This window comes from Danio rerio, chromosome 7, assembly GCF_049306965.1.
Source record: "Danio rerio strain Tuebingen ecotype United States chromosome 7, GRCz12tu, whole genome shotgun sequence".
In the NCBI taxonomy this organism is placed as follows: domain Eukaryota; kingdom Metazoa; phylum Chordata; class Actinopteri; order Cypriniformes; family Danionidae; genus Danio; species Danio rerio.
This window is the reverse complement of record NC_133182.1, coordinates 35,255,184-35,273,554: the sequence shown is the minus strand read 5'-3', so window position 1 is coordinate 35,273,554 and position 18,371 is coordinate 35,255,184. Positions and strand designations below refer to the sequence as shown.

Genomic DNA, 18,371 nt, shown 5'->3' with positions numbered 1-18,371 from the left:
GCTCCCCTTTTGGGTCTCTGAGCGTCTCTTTTATGGGGTGGCTTGATTAGTGTCAGCCATGTCCAATTCGCCCTTGGTGATGATCTCCAGGTGTTCCTGTTGTGTTGCCAGGGTGACACTAATCTCCATGCAGGATACCAGTCACACCATATTTCAATATTGGAAAATGTGAATTTGTAAACATGAATTTGCCAGAACTTAAGCTTATTGAGAATCTGACAATACGTTTTGCTTTAAATATTACATTTGATGGAACAGTAAGAAACCTGTCATTGAAATAACTTGTTATGTCTGTCTATTTATAAAAAGTTATCAATAAAGAATCAATGAAAAATGTTATTGTGATCAGTTAAAATACAAAAGCTGATATTCATCATTCCCTTCATACACACACTTGTGATGTCATAATATCTATGCACTGTAAAAAAAAAAGTTGATTCAACTCAAAATTGTAAGGCAACTTGCTGCAGAGTTTTTTTGAGTTGACTCAAATTTCAAAGTACTGTACTTGACTAGATTTAAGTTGAGTAAACTCAAAAATGTCCTGAAGCTGATTGCCTTAAAAATTGAAGTTGTCAACTTTTTTTTACAGTGTGTTTATTACTGTTTATATGTACTGTTCTTCCCAAGTAGACCTTGCTGCAACCTATGCAATATGTCATGCATACTGAAGTGCACATGAGCAATGTGATGTTCTGAATGTGTTTTAAACATCATGTGCACAAAGTGTGCATTACTTTAGTCTGTCAACCTATTCTCTGACTCACACTCCGGAGCTGATGGTAGTGTTATTGCACCAAAATGCAGGATTCCAACTGCTGTAAAAAAAAAATAATAATAAAATAAAAAAACAAGAACAAGAACAAGAACAAGAAAAAGAAAAAGAAAAAGAAATGTCGATTACACAGTGGACGATGTAACACAGATGTTTACTGTGATAGTTTGGTTTAGGGTTGAGGTAGGTGTAGATGTTAATAACATACACTATACTGTATGTGTAATTTAATAAATAATGCAATAACTCTGATTTCTAGCAACAACTGCTCACGCATACATGTCGGTGTAATAGACTTAACCATTCTACATGCATTCCTTCATGAATTCAAAATACTACAGAACAGTATGCTATAAAGACATGTTACGCAATTATTAATTAATCAGCCTCATGTCGTTTCAAGCTCCTGAGACCTTAGATTCATTCATTAATTTTCCTTTGTGTAAGTCTCTATTTCAGAGGTCGCCACAGCGAAATGAACCGACAACTATTCCAGCACATATTTAATGCAGTGAATGTCCTTCCACCAGCAACCCAGTATAGGGAAACAATCATACACTCTCATTCACACACTCATACACTATGGCCAATTTCATTTCTACAATTCACCTGTACCGCATGTCTTTGAACTGTGGGGGAAAACGGAGCACCTGGAGGAAACCCATACAAACATGGGGAGAACATGCAAACTCCACACAGAAATGCCTACTGACCCAGCTGGGTCACATCGACCTTCTTGCAGTGCTAACCACTGAGCCAGTGTGATGTCACTGAGACCTTAAAATTAAAGATATTTAAAACAAAATCCAATAACTTCCTCACCCATGAACAGCAATGGTCCAGTCTTCTTTAAAGTCCAGAAAAAAAAGAAGAAAAAAAAAACAGAGCTTGTGAATAGGCAAACTATACTGAGACAGAGGAAAATAAACTTTTAAATAAAGTCATTATTTTTTTTATTTTATAAATGCACAAAAAAATTCAGCTGGCTTCATAATTTTATTTTATTTTATTTTATTATGTTTTACATTTTACATAGACATTTCTGTCTATAAAGGGTTAGAGAGCTCTTGGGTTTGATCTAAAATATCTTCATTTGTGTTCAAATAATGAAGGTCTCAGGGGTTTAGAACAACATGAACCGGACTGATTTTTTTGGACAAATTTTTATTTATTTTTTGCTTACTTGTCATGTACCGGTGCTATACTGTGTTTTGGTGCCCAATTTTATGTGTGCTTAATATTATGACAGAATTTAAATTTTAGGTTATACTATGGATTTTAAATCTATTTAAGCACACAAAAGCATGAACCTTGCATTAGTAGAGCTTTATCAAAGACAGAAGTTGGTTTTGTTTAAAAAAATGTTCTAGCATGTCCACAAATAATTTTCGAGAGTTCACAGTGTTTGTGTGTAATTTCTTTTATTACTTGGGGTTTTTGTGGTCTGGAAACTCTGGATCTCTATCCAGGATCCTCAGAAACAAGCAACACATTTGCATCTCCAGTTTTCTATAGTGGTTTGAAAAACTTGTCTCTTTTTGACTCTGTGGCTGGTGCATGTTACAGAGACACTGCTGAATTTGAATTGTGGCTCTCGCTGGCCTTGCTTAATCTCTGAGAATTTTCAACTGTGTGAAAAACCAGCTGTGGATCATATTTGTTTCAGTGTGAGAGCCTGGCCTGGGGAAATTGAGGACACATACACTGAAGAAAAAAAAAACAAGAATTGCTGCTTATGGGAATACAGGACACAATCCTCCCATTCGGGTAAGTCTTGGAATTTACCTTAGATTCTATCTGGCATTAGAGAGGATGTTTGAATAGAACAGATCGTTGTTGATGCATAACCTAAGAGCAAAGGCGTACAGGCGAAACTGATATGCCCCTAGGGAGCTGAGCCCTATTGAACTACATCCAAGATGTGCACTGTGAATTATACTTTTGATGTTTTAAAGGTTTATGTCTGAGATGATGTAAACCACACATCTTGACCATTAGTTGAAAGCAATGAAAAACTGCACAACACATACAACAAAATCAGCACTGAGACCGTGTGTAGTGTTTTTGTTGAATTTATGAACCCTGTACTTCATAGCAGACTTTTCCTAGCTGTTTTTGCGTATCTGCAAATGTCACATAAATGTTATCTTTAATGGCCTTGGATGGCGTGTAAATCTAAAGAGATTAGTATACTGTAACTGAATCTTAGGTTTTGGGAACAGTTAGCTCAGGGTCATGAAGCCTTACAGCTGTCTAGTGCTTATCATTTATCTGAGAGGGCTCTGTGTTCTTCTTTAGTGCATTTCAAAAATGAACGCAGAGATTGTCACACAAAATCATGTGCTACAGAGACAACACAAACCTGGTCTTTTGTATGACGTGTCCCTGAGTCAGGCTGACCCAGACAAGACAGGCTCTAAATGTTCCTTCAAGCTCATTTTCCTTTGATTTGATTTTTTTTTCTCTTCTTCAGAACATCTACAAAATAACAATGTTACTTTTCACACAAATGGTCAAAAAGGCTTTTCACGAGTTTGCACTTACAGATAATTGACAAAGTTTAGGCGTATTTGGTGTGTGTCCAGGGAGAGGGCTCTGAACTGAGGAATGAGAGGGGTCTGAGTGCAGTCCTGTTCTTAAGAAGGACAGAGATGCAGTAGTGGACACTGCTATATTAGGGGTCCAATGGCAATTACATGAATGAAGGGAGATTATAGATATGATCTCCAGCGAGAGCATGTAGTGAGTAAGTAGGAGTAACTACAGAGGATCTGCCTGTATATTTAGAAGTGAGAACGGTGCAGCAGCGGTGCAAAGGGTATGTGGCTCAAGCGAGAGCGGTCACTGCTGCAGCAGTGGTGCAGAAGGGGGTAAGTGCATTGGTGAGATGTAAAGGGGCATGTTTTTGTGAAGAAAATGATTAAAAATATGAAAATGAAGCTGGTGAAAAGGAGGTGAAAAAAACAGGAGGAAGAAATTAAAGAGATTGACGGTCCTCAGGCCCTGAGTTATGAGGGGAGGCAGCCTTATGCTTGTATGCCCACATAAAACAAAACTTGTAGAAGAAACATGGAAAGTGCGGGCACTGGGTCTTACTTTGCTAGCATGAGGTCCAGGCTATGGCCTGGTAGATTTTGACATTTGGAAGAAAAAGGGAAATGATGTGCCCTGGCACTGTTAGCAGAGGCAGCCTGACTGGGACTAAAAGCAGAGTGGAGGCTATTATGATTATTATGTGGAAGCTATTATGATTATGATTATTATGTGGAAGCTATTATGATGCTATTATGCTATTTTTTATTCTTTAATTAATATAATGTAATACAAGTAAAATGTGGGGAAAATAGGTGTGTTAATTCTAAATTTGATATGTTGCAAGGCTGTGGAATTGTAGAATCGCTGGCAGCACAGAACATGGATTTCCTGCTTACGAAATGAAAAAATTGGTATTGAACTGAGCCTATCAGAGATGTGCTCATGCTGTCCTGGTAGCTTGTAGTAGCAAAGATTGGCACTTTGAGAAGCAGGTGGATGCTCAGTTGATCAAAGGCCTCTTCTGCGGCCTGATGGTGGATTGTCCTTGGTGCCTGAAGGTATGAGCAGCAGCAGTGCGGGAAGGCCAGCAGCCTCAAGGTGCAGCTGCAGACTCTTGGTGTGTTCTGCAGAATGCTGATTTACTGGACCTCAAGGAATAATTTCAACACAATCTCACGGCAACTTTTTCATTTAGTGGCTTATTCGTACAAATTCGTACGATCTAATTCGTACATTTTAGTACGATTTGCTTATCCCCCAATTTTGGTTGGGTTTAGGGGTGGGGTTAGATGCCACACCTCCTTTTTAAAAACGTACAATTCCGTACGACTGAACTCGTACAAATGATGGACTGTTGATTTATTAGAAAATTTCAAGATATTTTTCAGGTTTCTACCTTTCAGTTAGTAAAAATGCTGTTTTCTTTAGACACTTCCCCCTCCCATTTGCAAGGCGAGAGAGGGGAGTTTGAGCTCAGGTAGGTGTCGAGAACTCCGCCCTTTGGTAAGAGCTGATGGCAGAATATAATTGCTTTGAAGAGATATACAGCTGGTAAAGAGCTTGACTATGCTAAATTTAGATTGTTCAATTCACTTATGAAGCATGTATTTGGAATGTGGGAGGTGACCGGAGAACCCAGAGGAAACCCACGCGAGTACGGGAAGAACAAACTCCATACAGAAATGACAGCTGGCCTTTTAAGGACTACAACCAGTGATGTTCCTGCTGTGAGGCAACAGTGTTAATCACTGGACCACCATGCCACCCTGTGAAGGGAGAGGTGGAGGAGCAGGGGTGGAAGGGGGGATTCTTCAAGGTGAAAATCCCTGTAGTAAGAAACTCTGGCTCTTTATTGTGAGATAGGAATCGTCTGATTGGTGGATCATGCATTAGTTAATGAGGGACCAGTTGTGTTTAATTATAATCACATGCTTATCTTGAAATTAGTTTATAAATAAACTTCACTCTTTTCAACCACAAGTTTTACGAAAATGTCAGTTGTAGTAGTGATCAACAATAATGAGAAGTTTAATACTAAAAATAATAAGGTAATAAACATGTCAACGTTTCCATAAACATTGCTGGGCTAAACACATTCCAGAAAATAATTGCACACCTTTACGCTGTTCTTCAGACAATCAGAATTCAAGGATTCAATTACATTTTTAATTATTGTTTGTTTATAAAAGCTTTTACTGATTTTAATTCATATTTCAGTTAAACTAAATGTTATGTAACAAAAAAAAGATGTAACAAAAAAAAGATGTAATTATAATATTTGAGTAAATAAACCTTACTTAAACAGATTTTAAATGAAGTGGGGATTATTCCATTTGAGAAAATCCCAAAAATATGGAAAGATTTTGTAATTATTTTATAAACATTTATTTTAATGTTTAGGTGTACGTCCTGAGAACAACATGAGATCAAAAGTATGTGTCTTTGTTTGAGCAATACCACATGTACCCGAAACAACACCACTCAATTTGCATTTGTTTTATTTCTTGTGTAAGACCTAAATTAGATTACTTCCCAGTATTTTATGGTGTAGCTGCTCTTTTTAGCCTTTACAGAAACCACAGGCAGTCAAGAGCCTGCTTTTAATCTGTACCTACATTGGGCAACAACAAACATAATATTTCTCACGCCAGCATAATAGCCTTGTTTAAACAATCATTGTGTTTAATTTGCAAGCACGAGGCTGTTGTCGATAGGGATAACAGAAGATATAAATAATTCTCTGTGGAGACATTGAAATAAAGTACTGTATCTTGCTTCTTTGAGTGTTGCACAAACACGCAGCGCTTTCTCAGCCACAAGTCTAAATTAACTTATTACATCATCTTTTTTCATATCATTTAGTTTTTCCCTTCAATGTGGTCAATTTTTTTGGCCCATAAATTAGTAAATGATGGTCATTTTCTCTCTTTTTCTAACCAATTAAAGAGTATTTTTCATCTGCTGCATTTTTCAAGCAGCCCTATACTTGGAAGTAAAATGATTTTAAAAAATGCTTCATGTGTTTCCTTTCTTTCTTTCTTTCTTTCTTTCTTTCTTTCTTTCTTTCTTTCTTTCTTTCTTTCTTTCTTTCTTTCTTTCTTTCTTTCTTTCTTTCTTATTACTTTGAAGTAAAAAAAATGTGTGGAATTGATAGGAAAGTGAAGGCAAAGCAATATGGACTACGATTAGAGAACTGTATAGTTTAGCCTTTTCTTCTAGAGCAAGATTTGCTGAGCTCAACTCCCTGTTCTCTGTGGTGGGTCTGCTGTCACCAAGGAAATCACTTTTTTTTTTTTTTTTGCAATTAAACCATTCTTAGGTTCTTTCATCTCTGTTTCCCAACCATGTTTGTTGCATTATCCCAGTTTCCAGAATCCTACATCACAGATGGCCTCCTCTTTACTCATAAAGACAAAGCTGTGTGCTGGCAAGAATCACATTAGCAGTACCTGGCCTCTTTTTAACAGCAATTATTGTTTTTATGCCCTTAAAAAGAGTATCTGGATAGCTATAATGAACACTTTGAACATATATGTTTGATTGGGAGTCCAGCCAAGCCAGATTGCGCCGAGGTTGGTGTAATTGTTTCTTGTAAGCCTAATTAAAAGTGGCATCTGGTTATGTAGAGTCTCCTTGATTAAATACATTGTCTGGAAATGTAGCAGCGATCAGGCTTTTAGTGACAATAAACAAACTGCGGTTATGTGCCTATATGCTCAACTGGCTTTTCCATCCACAGGTTTAGAAACGCGACGTGCAGTTTCAGGATTTAAAAGTTTGTTCTTTCAGTGTAATTTAAAACTGTAACAATATGATGTTGGATAATGACACATGAAACCTCACCATTCCAGTTTGAGCCTAATTTAGGATAAGACATTAAGCACAAGGGGAAAATGCAACCAAACACTCAGGTGATAATGGGAAATGTTGAGTAAGGAACAGGGAGTACTTTGGCTTAGCATTGTGCTTGTGGTTCACGTGTAGATGTTCATGCACGTGCATGTATTGGTATCAGGCACACATTCATCTGCACACACATAAACTGTACAAAATAGACTTGAAGAATGCTGAGAATTGGGCTTGATGCACTCCTGCCTTTAATCAAATTCCATCACTGTTTTGTTTGCATTTATTTATTTATGTATCACTGTGACGGAAAGATCAGTTTTTGATTTAAGTGAAGGTTAATATTATACAGATGTAAGTGTCTTGGGTAATAGAGTAACATCTGGTTCTAATTGCAGCATGTGTCAAACAAGCTTCAGCCAAAGTGTGTGACTGCAGTGATTTGTGAGGTGTCTGACACGGTGTAGTTGGACAAATAGGTGACTTTTACTAAATTAATGTAACATCCATGGAGCCATGTATTAACATCTTGTCTCCTGCACTATTTGCTTTTATTTATTGCTTTTTAGGTATGATTAACTAATTCTGAGTAGTAATATTATTCAGCTACATTAATGTAATTATAAATCATTATCATGACTACATGGCACATTTTACAATTAGTATTAAGATGTGTTTTAGTTTAATGGATTATAAGCAGACAAGTGAGACACATGTCTGGTGCTTTAATCCATCTCTTTCATCTACTTTCAGCCACTTTTCTGATTTCTTTAAGGGACGGACAATGGACATGTACAGTGCTCGGCATAATTGAGTACACCCCATTTTGAAAATGAATATTTTTCTCCGTTTCTTAGTGAATATGGATAATATATATTGGTAAATTTGTACAAAAGAGATTTATTAAACAGATATATTTATTAAAATAACATTTTAGTTACAGAACATCTTTATAAATAGAAAGAAAATAAATTGTACTAACTACAAAATTTCAACAAAATGGTATATATATATATATATTTTTTTGTTTCTCTTGATTTTTCCATTTTTATTTAATATTTTTCCCGAACATTTAAATTTGGGGTACTAATTATTGAACCATTATCGTGAGTTATTTTGTTTGATTAGCTATAGATTTGGCTTCAGTACTTACTAAACTAATGTATATGCATAAATATAATATTGTAGAACAGCTTATAGAAAATATTAATTTTAATGAGAGGTTTGTGGGGGTGTACTTATATATGCTGAGCACTGTATATTTATTGGCCTTGTCTTTCAACCCTATATTGCAAAATAGGCTTGCTTTGTTTACATCTGAACATTAAAAGAGACCATGGAAAATGATACACGAAGCAGCAATAGTTTTCCTCTAAAGATTGTAAAAAACATTGCTTGTATATTTATTATTTTTTGCCTCCGTTTTCATTTGTTTTTTTACATGTTTTAATATCTGGAAAAGAGGAATTTACCATCGTTTTAATGTATATTGAGAGTTTTCAAATAAAAAGCCAAAGGTAAATAATGTATATAAATAATATATAACATTTACAGCTCTGTTTGTACTTCTGTTTCTAGAACATTAAAATTTTAAAACAGCAAATTCAGAAGATAATACGCCGAAACTCAAATTGTCAGAGACGTCCTTTAAATCGAGTTCAAATAACGTTACAGGAGATCGATATAGATGGGCTAACATTAGTTTTTTGTCTTCCTAATTATTATTTCAGACCCATAAAAAGAATTTCTGCTAGATAACGATCACTTGTATTTTTCCCATCATGGCTAGGCATAAATCAGCAAACTAATTATAAAGCCAGATAAAGCCCTCACTTTACAGAATAAACAGTGATCCATTATATCCTGTAGGTTAAAAAGTATGGAAACTCATTTTTATCAAAATAACACAGCAATCAAACATTGATACTTCAGTCTCCTCCTGAAGCTCCTGACGGTCTGCTAAGAGAAGCTGTCAATCACAACTGTCAATCATGATGCCACGCCCGTTTTTATAGCATTAAATTACTGGCTAACTCTATACAAAAGTAACATCTGAACCTATATCAGCGTGATAACCAGTGCCTAAATTGACCGAAACCATCTTTCGGAAAATTTGATTGCAAGTATAACTTTTTTTTTTTTTTTTGGGCTCAAATCTCGGTCATTAACATGGAGGAGGCGGGGCCTATGCTTGTGCTGCAGCCAGCCCCCAGGGGACAATCTAATAGCAGGGAGCATCACTCAAATAACCCAGGCGTGTCACACTTGGTTTCTTCTCTGATAGCCACAAAGCAGTTTGTGTAGAACTGCAAAGATAACATTGCACTTTTCACATTGCACGCCAAAATTCATCCCACCACATTACAGCTTTTAATTCAAAACAATCAGTCGTGTTTTTTTAAAAGTGGATTATAATCGCACCAAAACATATTAGGAGGTAAGGGAATTATAAAAGCGCAAACTTTTCTGTGACCATAGTAGAGCTGTGCATCATTTGTTTAACCCTTTAAGGTGACGTGCTGACTGACTGACTGACTGGCTGACTGACAGCTTCGTGATGCGTGAGGCCAGCAAACACGACGTATAGCCGTTTCACTTTACTTCAGGATGCATTAATGCCGCTCTGTAGGTCGATTGGAGACATTCATAAATATTCCCAGCAAATCTAATGAATGTTGGAGACATACTTGTAACATAAACGCACTAAATCGCACTTCAGCAGTGTTTATTTGAGAGCGCACAAGAAAATCTGCTCTTGAGCAGTGTAAATTTGAGGGGGCATGCAAGACGTTTTGTGCACGAGCAGAGGAAATCGGCATGCAAGCAAAGAGATTTGCATGCTCGTAGGCTATTACATAAATGCGATCTTGACTAGTAATACTGCGATCATACATTTGTCATTGAAATAACGGCACAGGTAGTTTGTAGATCTGAGTAAAAAAGGCCTGCTGCCACAGCTGGAAAAAATCCTAGAGGAAACACTGAAGATGTATTATCAATTACATTAATGAGTACATAATACAATAGCAATCTGGCCCAATGAATTTTTAATCTCTATACTAAATGAATAGGGTGGCATGGTGGTGCAATAGATAGAAAATCGCTGGTTTGAGCCCCGGTTGGGTCAGTTGGCATTTCTTTGTGGAGTTTGCATGTTCTCTCCGTGGTTGTGTGAGTTTTCTCCGGGTGCTCCAGTTTCCCCCACAAGTCTAAAGACTTGCGCTACAGGTGAATTGGATAAGCTAAATTGTCTCGAGTATGTGTGTATGTCCTGGTCCTCCAGGTTGGGGGTTGAGCATTGGGCTAACCTCGTAAAAATGAGATGTAATGAAACACTAACATGGTGCGGCTTAATATCAATTTTGATAGACAAATTAAATAAGTAGAGTTGAAGGTGTTGAAAATGGGCAAATTATCAAATCTGATTATAAATCGTCTACTGAATCTGCAGCTTTTAAAAGAATTCAAGTTTCATCTCAACACTTTCCATAATACTATTCGTCAACAAGTGCTGTTGTTTTTGGGATGGAGTAACATTTAGGCTTATTAGAAAAACTGGAGCTGAAAGTGAAGCAAATGGACAAATCAACAAATCTTATTACACATCTACTCCAATTTCTCCACCTACTATTCTTCAACAAGTGCTGTTGTTTTTGGGTTAAAGAGGCTTTAATGTTCTGCTTCAAAAGAACAAAAACCAGATCAGTCATCCACGGCTGTTTTCACATGTATGCTGCACCCTCCCCTCACACCCTTCTCTGTCTTGGAAGGACTTGTGAAAGCTATAACGGGACACCATATTGTCTGTGCCAAGATTGGAAATATCAGACACTTAAAAGCTGAAAGGATATTTCCAGATCTGTTTGGAGATAAGGATGCATGGCTTGGCATTCCAGTAAAACTCTGAGACAAAAATAGCTCATATCTATTTAATCAGAACTTGCAGGTCTTGACTAGTGTATGTGGTGCACAACATTTTAAGAGGGTATTAATCTGTATTTTTATCCGTATTGCAAGATGCTGTTGATTGAGGAGACCTGTTGGTATGTCAAAAAACAGAAGAAAAAAAAAGGTTTTATTGCATAACGTTCACTGGAAGTTTAACATGATGTGAAGATTATAGATAAATGGTGTTGGGTTTACCTTTAGGTCAGCATTTAAGTGGGTCACAGTGTTCAAATTATAGTCTGTTATAATACAAGTAATAGTCTACTAAAGAAGTTTTACTGACAATACTTGATTCACCATCAAAATAAAGTGTGACCAAGGCATTAATTGGAAAGACAGTAGATTGCAGATGGTTGTCATAGTTCAAAGTTATCAGAGTAATTCAATTTTTAAACAAAAGAAAATGTTATATTAATAATGCATTTTATTTGTAATGTGTTTTATAAAGCCAAAACTAAGATGGAGGAAATGTGTAAAGGTGAGGAAGGTAATGATTTGAAAAAAATATATATGTATACAATAATAGATAGCCGCTTGTTAAGTCAAGGCGTATGGAATACTGTTTCCGGTTCCAAGCCGCTACTCATTTCAATTGAGAAAATATTGCTTTATGACCACTTTTTAGTCCTTTCACACATTAAAGTGAATTTTAGGGCTGGGCAATTAATAAAAAAAAGTAATCAAAATTAAAGTTCAGAACCTATAATCAATCTAATTTTTGCAGGTACATTTTTTTAATTACTTTACCCACCATGTGTGGAGTCCCCATTCCTTTAGGTTGTTTGCATACCCCTCGCCGTGGCTGACCACTCACCTTACGTTGCACTACAATGACGATGATTGTATTGATTTTTCCATTACATTAAAATTATTTTTTACGTTAAACTATTTGTTTATAGAAGATGCAAGAAATACACTGTTATATAATATAACATTATTTACGGGACATACAAGTTTTTTTTTATTAATTTAGAAGAGATTCTTCTTATTTCCTACTTTTATTATTTTAATATCATATTATTTTATTAAATATAGAAAATAATTGATTTTTTTTCCAAAATTGCAAGATATTTTTTTTTTACTTTTTTATAAGAATAAAATGACAGTTGGTTTTGGGCAGTGTGTGTTTTAATTTCAGTTGTTCAATGTAAATGTTCAATTAATAATTTAGTAGATAGTGGTTGTTTCCTGCAAGTAATGTACCCTTCATTCAAAAATATCTCACTTGAAATATGTGAGCATATTTACTGTACCAAACTTTTCAGTGAACCATGAGGGCAAAAAATAAATAAAAAAATAATCGTTCAATAATCTTTATTAAGTTAAAATGTTCAAGAAATCGAGATTTTGATTTTAGGGCAAATTGCTCAGCCTTAGTGAATATTTTAGTGAATATTTAAACATCATGGTGTACACATCAGTGACTGGACTCAATATTTTAATAATTTATAAAAAAATATCACTTTCTGATAACTTTCTGGCCATCTGATAATTGGTATTGGTATACAGTTGAAGTCAGAATTATTCGTTTTTTCTTTAGGATATTCCGAAATAATGTTTAACAGAGCAAGGAAATTTTTACAGTATGTCTGATAATATTTTTTCTTCTGCAGAAAGTCTTATTTGTTTTATTTCAGCTAGAATCATTTTTTTTTTAATTTTTAAAAGCCATTTTAAGGTCAAAATTATTAGCCCCTTTAAGCTATAATTTTCTTCAATAGTCTACAGAACAAACCACTGTTATACAATAACTTGCCTAATTACCCTAACCTGCCTATAACCTAGTTAGGCCTTTACATTTCACTTTAAGCCGTATAGAAGTGTCTTGAAAAATATCTAGTCAAATATTATTTACTGCCATCATGGCAAAGATAAAATAAATCAGTTATTAGAATTGAGTTATTAAAACTATTAGGTTTAGAAATGTGCTGAAAAAAAAATCTGCTCTCCGTTAAACAGAAATTAAGAAAAATATAAAAAGGGGACTAATAATTCAAGCAGGCTAATAATTCTGACTTCAACTGTATATATATTGGGATTGTGATTTTCAAAAGTATTACATTGCTTTGTAAACATTTATTATTACCATTTGTTGAGTCTCCCCAAACAGTTTGATATGACGCTTAGACCCTGAAGCCGCTGCGCATGACGTCACACTTAACAAGCGGATAAGAATAACACAATATATTCTTAGGAGTCTTCTAATCTTTAAATATACATACCATTGGTAACCACCTATTGTAAAAAGCCTATTACAGACTTAAACACAGCCCATTGAAAAGGGCATGTCAGAGGCTTCAGGCGAATACGTATTGGGCTTAATTTCAGAAGGAAAATTAAATCATAATGATGAAATTAGTCAAGTAAGGCCGGAAAGCCCTTTACAATTCCGAACAAAAAAGCAATCAACTTTCTTAGTAATAATCCCATTGTGTGTTGGTGCATGAACTGTGTATGTGTGTAGGCTATTTACCATGTAATCCATGTCTCACTAATGCTATTATGTACATGTGACTGAAATCATAGGGAAGCCAAACACCAGCCCTCGAATAGTCTAAATGCATTACTACCAATTCAGTAGGTCAGAAGGGACTGGTCAAACTGCTTATTTCTGTCTCTTTGTTGTGGAAAATTCATATCCCATTATCCGAAACTTATACAATACACAAATACAATTTAGCCTTTATTAAAAACAATTGATGGAATGAGAAGAGGCTGTTCTTTTCTAATATTCTGGGAAATGTCTGGCAATGCTCATTATTTTCTCCCTTCTCACCACATTTGAACTTCTGGGCTCATAAGGAGATTTCAGTTTATAGTTCAACATGACATTTGTTGTTTAGTTCCACATCACATTTTTGCTGAGCAGTAATTTATAAGCTGATGCAGGACCAATCATTAGGAAATAAGATGGTTGAATTTATTGAACAAAGCATTTGCAATGATATTCTGGAAAGTTTCATTAAATCAATATTCACTGTTTTTTGTTGGCAGTGTAATTGTCTTCAGTATATTTTACTAAAAATTGTGACATTTTACTAAAGGCTTTCAAAATATTTTAAACTGACTTGCTGTGTTTCTGTGGCTCCTCTTTTTCATGAGAGTTATTTTTCTTTCTTTCTTCTGGATTGTTTCCCTTTCTTGGTATTAAAAAAAGAATCATGTGATAGAACATTCCATTCATTCCATTATATCAGGGACAAAAGTAGTACCCAAAATGACCAACAGTATTTAACTTTTTCTTCCTTTAATAAAGAAATAATAATAAAAGAAAAGCGTTAATGCTGTACAATAACAGTTCATGAATAATGATGTATTAATAAGTAATCTAAACATTACTTTATTATGAATTATTGAGAAGTTAAGGCATGCACTTATCATGAACTAACTTTAAAACATGAGTCAACGAGTTCATGAGTGAATAACGAAGCTTAGCTACTTGCTAGAACATGATTGTTAATTAATGTGTTAACTAACATTTAAGTTTAACCATCTAAATGTAACCAACTTGAAGTAATGAGCTGTTAACGTATAATTATATCATGACTTTACTTGGGGGGCACATCCCCATTAGAGCATCCTTAACTAAGAAATCCTGTTCATGTTGATATTGACAGAACCCTTTTCTATTGCTATTTAGTGTAAACGCACTAGACGGATGTGCATTAGGAGTTTATGGGTAGTTAAGAATAGATTAATGATGATTTGCCCTTCCAAGTAAAGTTATGATATTATACATTAACATTTCATGAGTTCATGATGGTTAAATTAAGCATAAACGAACTTGTTAATTAATACTGTTATTCAGACATGAACCTATGTGACTCATGTTGCAGTTAAAGTTAGTTCATGATTAGCACACACATTATTTTATCATTAGTCCATAATGAAGTAATGTTTAGTTTGCATATTAATGCATCATTAACCATGTGCTGTTATTGTAAATTGTTACCAAAATAACATTGTCGACTTGTACATCCTCTGGAATTCAACTGTTTTCTGTTTAATTACGGTCTATGAAAGGTTAAAGAAGTACAATTTAAGCCAGTTAGATATTTTCAGTGCTCTCCACAGCTGCTTATCACATGTACTTTTTATACACAGTTTCTCTCTTTCCCAAACTAGATGAACACATCCCTGTTAACCACAGTCCAAGTGGTTCTTTGCTAGATAAATTGACTTGACGGTCTGTTTACCACCAATTTACCATATCAAGAATCAAAAGTTAAATCTGCAGTTAAACTTGACTTAATATTGTTTGGTAGGTGGTAGGGGGGAAATCTGGTTGCCAAACAGTCCTCGCAGCTAATTTTGCCCAGCTTGAATTAGAAAGGCAACTTTTTACTACAAACCTGCAAAGCTTTTGCAGCTGTTGTTCTTTTTGATTACGTGATCCAGTCATGTTTGGAAAAGGTCATGGGTAAACGGTTTATTTAAGACTTCCCTTTATTACATAACTTCCCATGGCGTACACATTAATAGTTTATAATGATTTATTCACACTGTGCTTTAGCATTTTTAAGATTACTTTCTGCATCTTACAGTTACCATTTAATGTTTCAAAAAATAACTAAATATTGAAACTGTTAATGTAATATGTTTTAACTTTACCTCACGAGTCCTAAACTGGATATCTATCCTGACATTCTCCTGCCTGTTCCCTAACATTTTGTTCTCCACTTGGTTATTTATTGTAGTCCTTGGTGATATTTATATAAACCAAAAAGAAAGGAAAAAAGCAACAACAATATTATTTTAGCAATGTGTGCATAAAAGGGGACAGATGTTCCTTTCACAGCCTGTTTGAGGAGATATATCTTTTTCCATACCTTTGGGAATGTCCAATGATTCATGTTTTAATAGTAATATTAAAATAATAATCACTATATAAATAATTTTGTTACACTTTATTTTCATGTTCAAGGGTACATACTACAACCTAAAAAGTACAAAAGTGTTCCTCTTAAAATTTTTAGGTGTTATATACACTATAAAAAAGCCTAATTTTACAGAAAATATCTCTAAAATTTTTACAGTAATTTTTGTCATTTAAAATTATTCAAAACTTAGTAAAATGACAAACAATCTCTCTAAATTAACAGTTTGACTTTCATTTTAGGTACTTTTATCATTAAAGACAAATTACTGACATTTTTGTTTTTTATAAAGGGAAATTACATTATAATTTATAGAGTATTTTTCTGCTATTTTAAATTATATTCATAAGTCCATAAAAAATACAGATAATATCTGTAAATTAACAGCTTGACTGTTATTTTATGCACTATATAATTAATGACAAAATACAGCGATTTGTCTGTTTGATACAATAAGATTGCAGTATTATTTACACAGTGTTTTTTGTCCTGTTTTTTACAGTACATTTAAAATTACGTAAAATTAAAGTAATAAATTGTAATTACTTGCTCTGTAAAAAAAAAAGGTCAAATGACTGGCAAACAAAAACCAATTTCAAAAATGTATTTCTTTGTTGAAATAAAATGCAAAAAATAAAAAATCTACAGATATTTTTATTAAAATATTTACAGAAAAACAATGTTATTTTACAGACTTTTCCTAGATTATTATGATCAAATCCTTTCAAAAAAGTTACACACTAAGAGTTTTACAAAGAAACACTGATATTTTACAGACTTTTCCAAGATTATTATGATCAAACACCATCAATAAAGTGACTGCACTTTAAGTTCAAGAGAAAACAATGTTATTTAAAAGAACTTTCCCTAAATCATTACGATTAAACACCTTTAATAAAATGCCAAGACATGCTCATGATTGTAATTTAACAGTTTTATTTTGGATCAGAACTACAAATCAGCCATTATATGGACTACAGATCCAGTCAAACAGCGCTCACATACACCTGTTCTGAATTCCGCTGATTGCGCGCGCACACACACCCACATTCAGAGGATCGTTATGAACTGATTACATGGACTTTAAAAGCTGCACAGACACACGCACCAATTGCTAAGTGTTGTTATACTGTTACTATAAACATTATGACAGACTTTTCTTTTATGCCTTGCTTGGTTTGTTAATTGTTTTAGTTGTTTGTTGCTGGGACTGACCTTTGCCTGTTATTTGACCATGATTCTGGATTGCCTGCATACATCTGTTTGCCCCTGTGTTGACTGTTGCTTGCCTGACCATCTCTGTGTAATAAACCTGCATTTGGATTTGCACTCCTTTGTCAGCGTCCTCTTCACGTTACAGTTCCATTTCATTTAAGATATGGAACTGAATCATTAAATATAACTTAAACCTCTACATGTTTTACATAAAACTGTTCAATAAAATGTAACAAATGTAACATTAAAGTTCAATTGTAATATTAAAGTGTCAATTTTAATCAAAGGTAGCAATATGCACCCTTTAAGTACAAATGTGTAACTCTTGAAAAAGGTACCACCCCAGTGACAGCTCGAATTCCTTTATTTCTGAGATCGCACAGGAAACTTTTTGAGCTCTTTTTGAACAGCCGATGTTGAAGTACAGTAGTGCATGTCAACTTTACATGTCAATTAAAATATTGAATAAATTGACTTAAACTTGCACAATGTCTACAGAGTTGTTATCAGATTGATAAGTGTTATCATATCTCAAGCAGATACTTCTAAACAAATATAATATTCTAATCAATGCTAGTTGGCATGTAGTCAATAGAATGCCATCAAAACAAAGTGTCACATTTTCTGTCTTTGTCACTGCCATCAGTATGGACCCTTTTCACAAGACTGTTATGATGTGCCTAATGGTCATCATAATCTTAAATCGTTGAAAGTTTTTAATACTTTGATTTTTTTTTAAATTGTATGAACATTTATATGTATTTATATATGTATTATATCATCTTTGCGTCATATTACAAAAAACAAATTTACCGCTTATGCGAGGTGTTTCTAACGCTTCCAGTAGCAAAATCCGCTAATGAGAACCCAAAAAATGTGAAAAGGTTCTATTCACATGAAATGAATCTGGCTTTCACAGTTCACAGTGTAACATAAGCAGTATGACAAGCCAATGACACAATTTTCATTTTTGTGTTCACTGCAATTTTAAGAAGATCATAATCATTAGCTTACATTAAACACATCGCATACTTAAGACTCCTGACTTAAAGCATGTGTGCAAAGGAGTGGAAAAATTAAGCTTTACATGTGAGTCAGTATATGCTTTGTGTGTTCACACTAATGCACCTCATTTATACATTATCCTAATATAATGCAACACGTATACACAGGGT

At 34.4% G+C, this 18,371-nt stretch overlaps 1 protein-coding gene and 1 long non-coding RNA gene across 5 annotated transcripts in view; one reads left to right on the top strand and one right to left on the bottom strand.

Annotated features, from left to right (window-relative positions):
- zdhhc1 (zDHHC palmitoyltransferase 1) overlaps positions 1-18,371 on the bottom strand; it is a 115,510-nt gene that overhangs the window by 49,292 nt on the left and 47,847 nt on the right. The gene's annotated exons all lie outside the window — the stretch shown is intronic.
- LOC141375392 (uncharacterized) overlaps positions 1-18,371 on the top strand; it is a 55,419-nt gene that overhangs the window by 21,532 nt on the left and 15,516 nt on the right. Inside the window, exon 4 of one of the 2 annotated variants that reach the window (XR_012383374.1) lies at positions 2,442-2,542. This is a non-coding gene — a long non-coding RNA (uncharacterized lncRNA). Of the gene's footprint in view, positions 1-2,441; positions 2,543-3,554; positions 3,646-18,371 lie in introns of those variants that run through there. The other variant, XR_012383375.1, reaches the window with a different exon arrangement.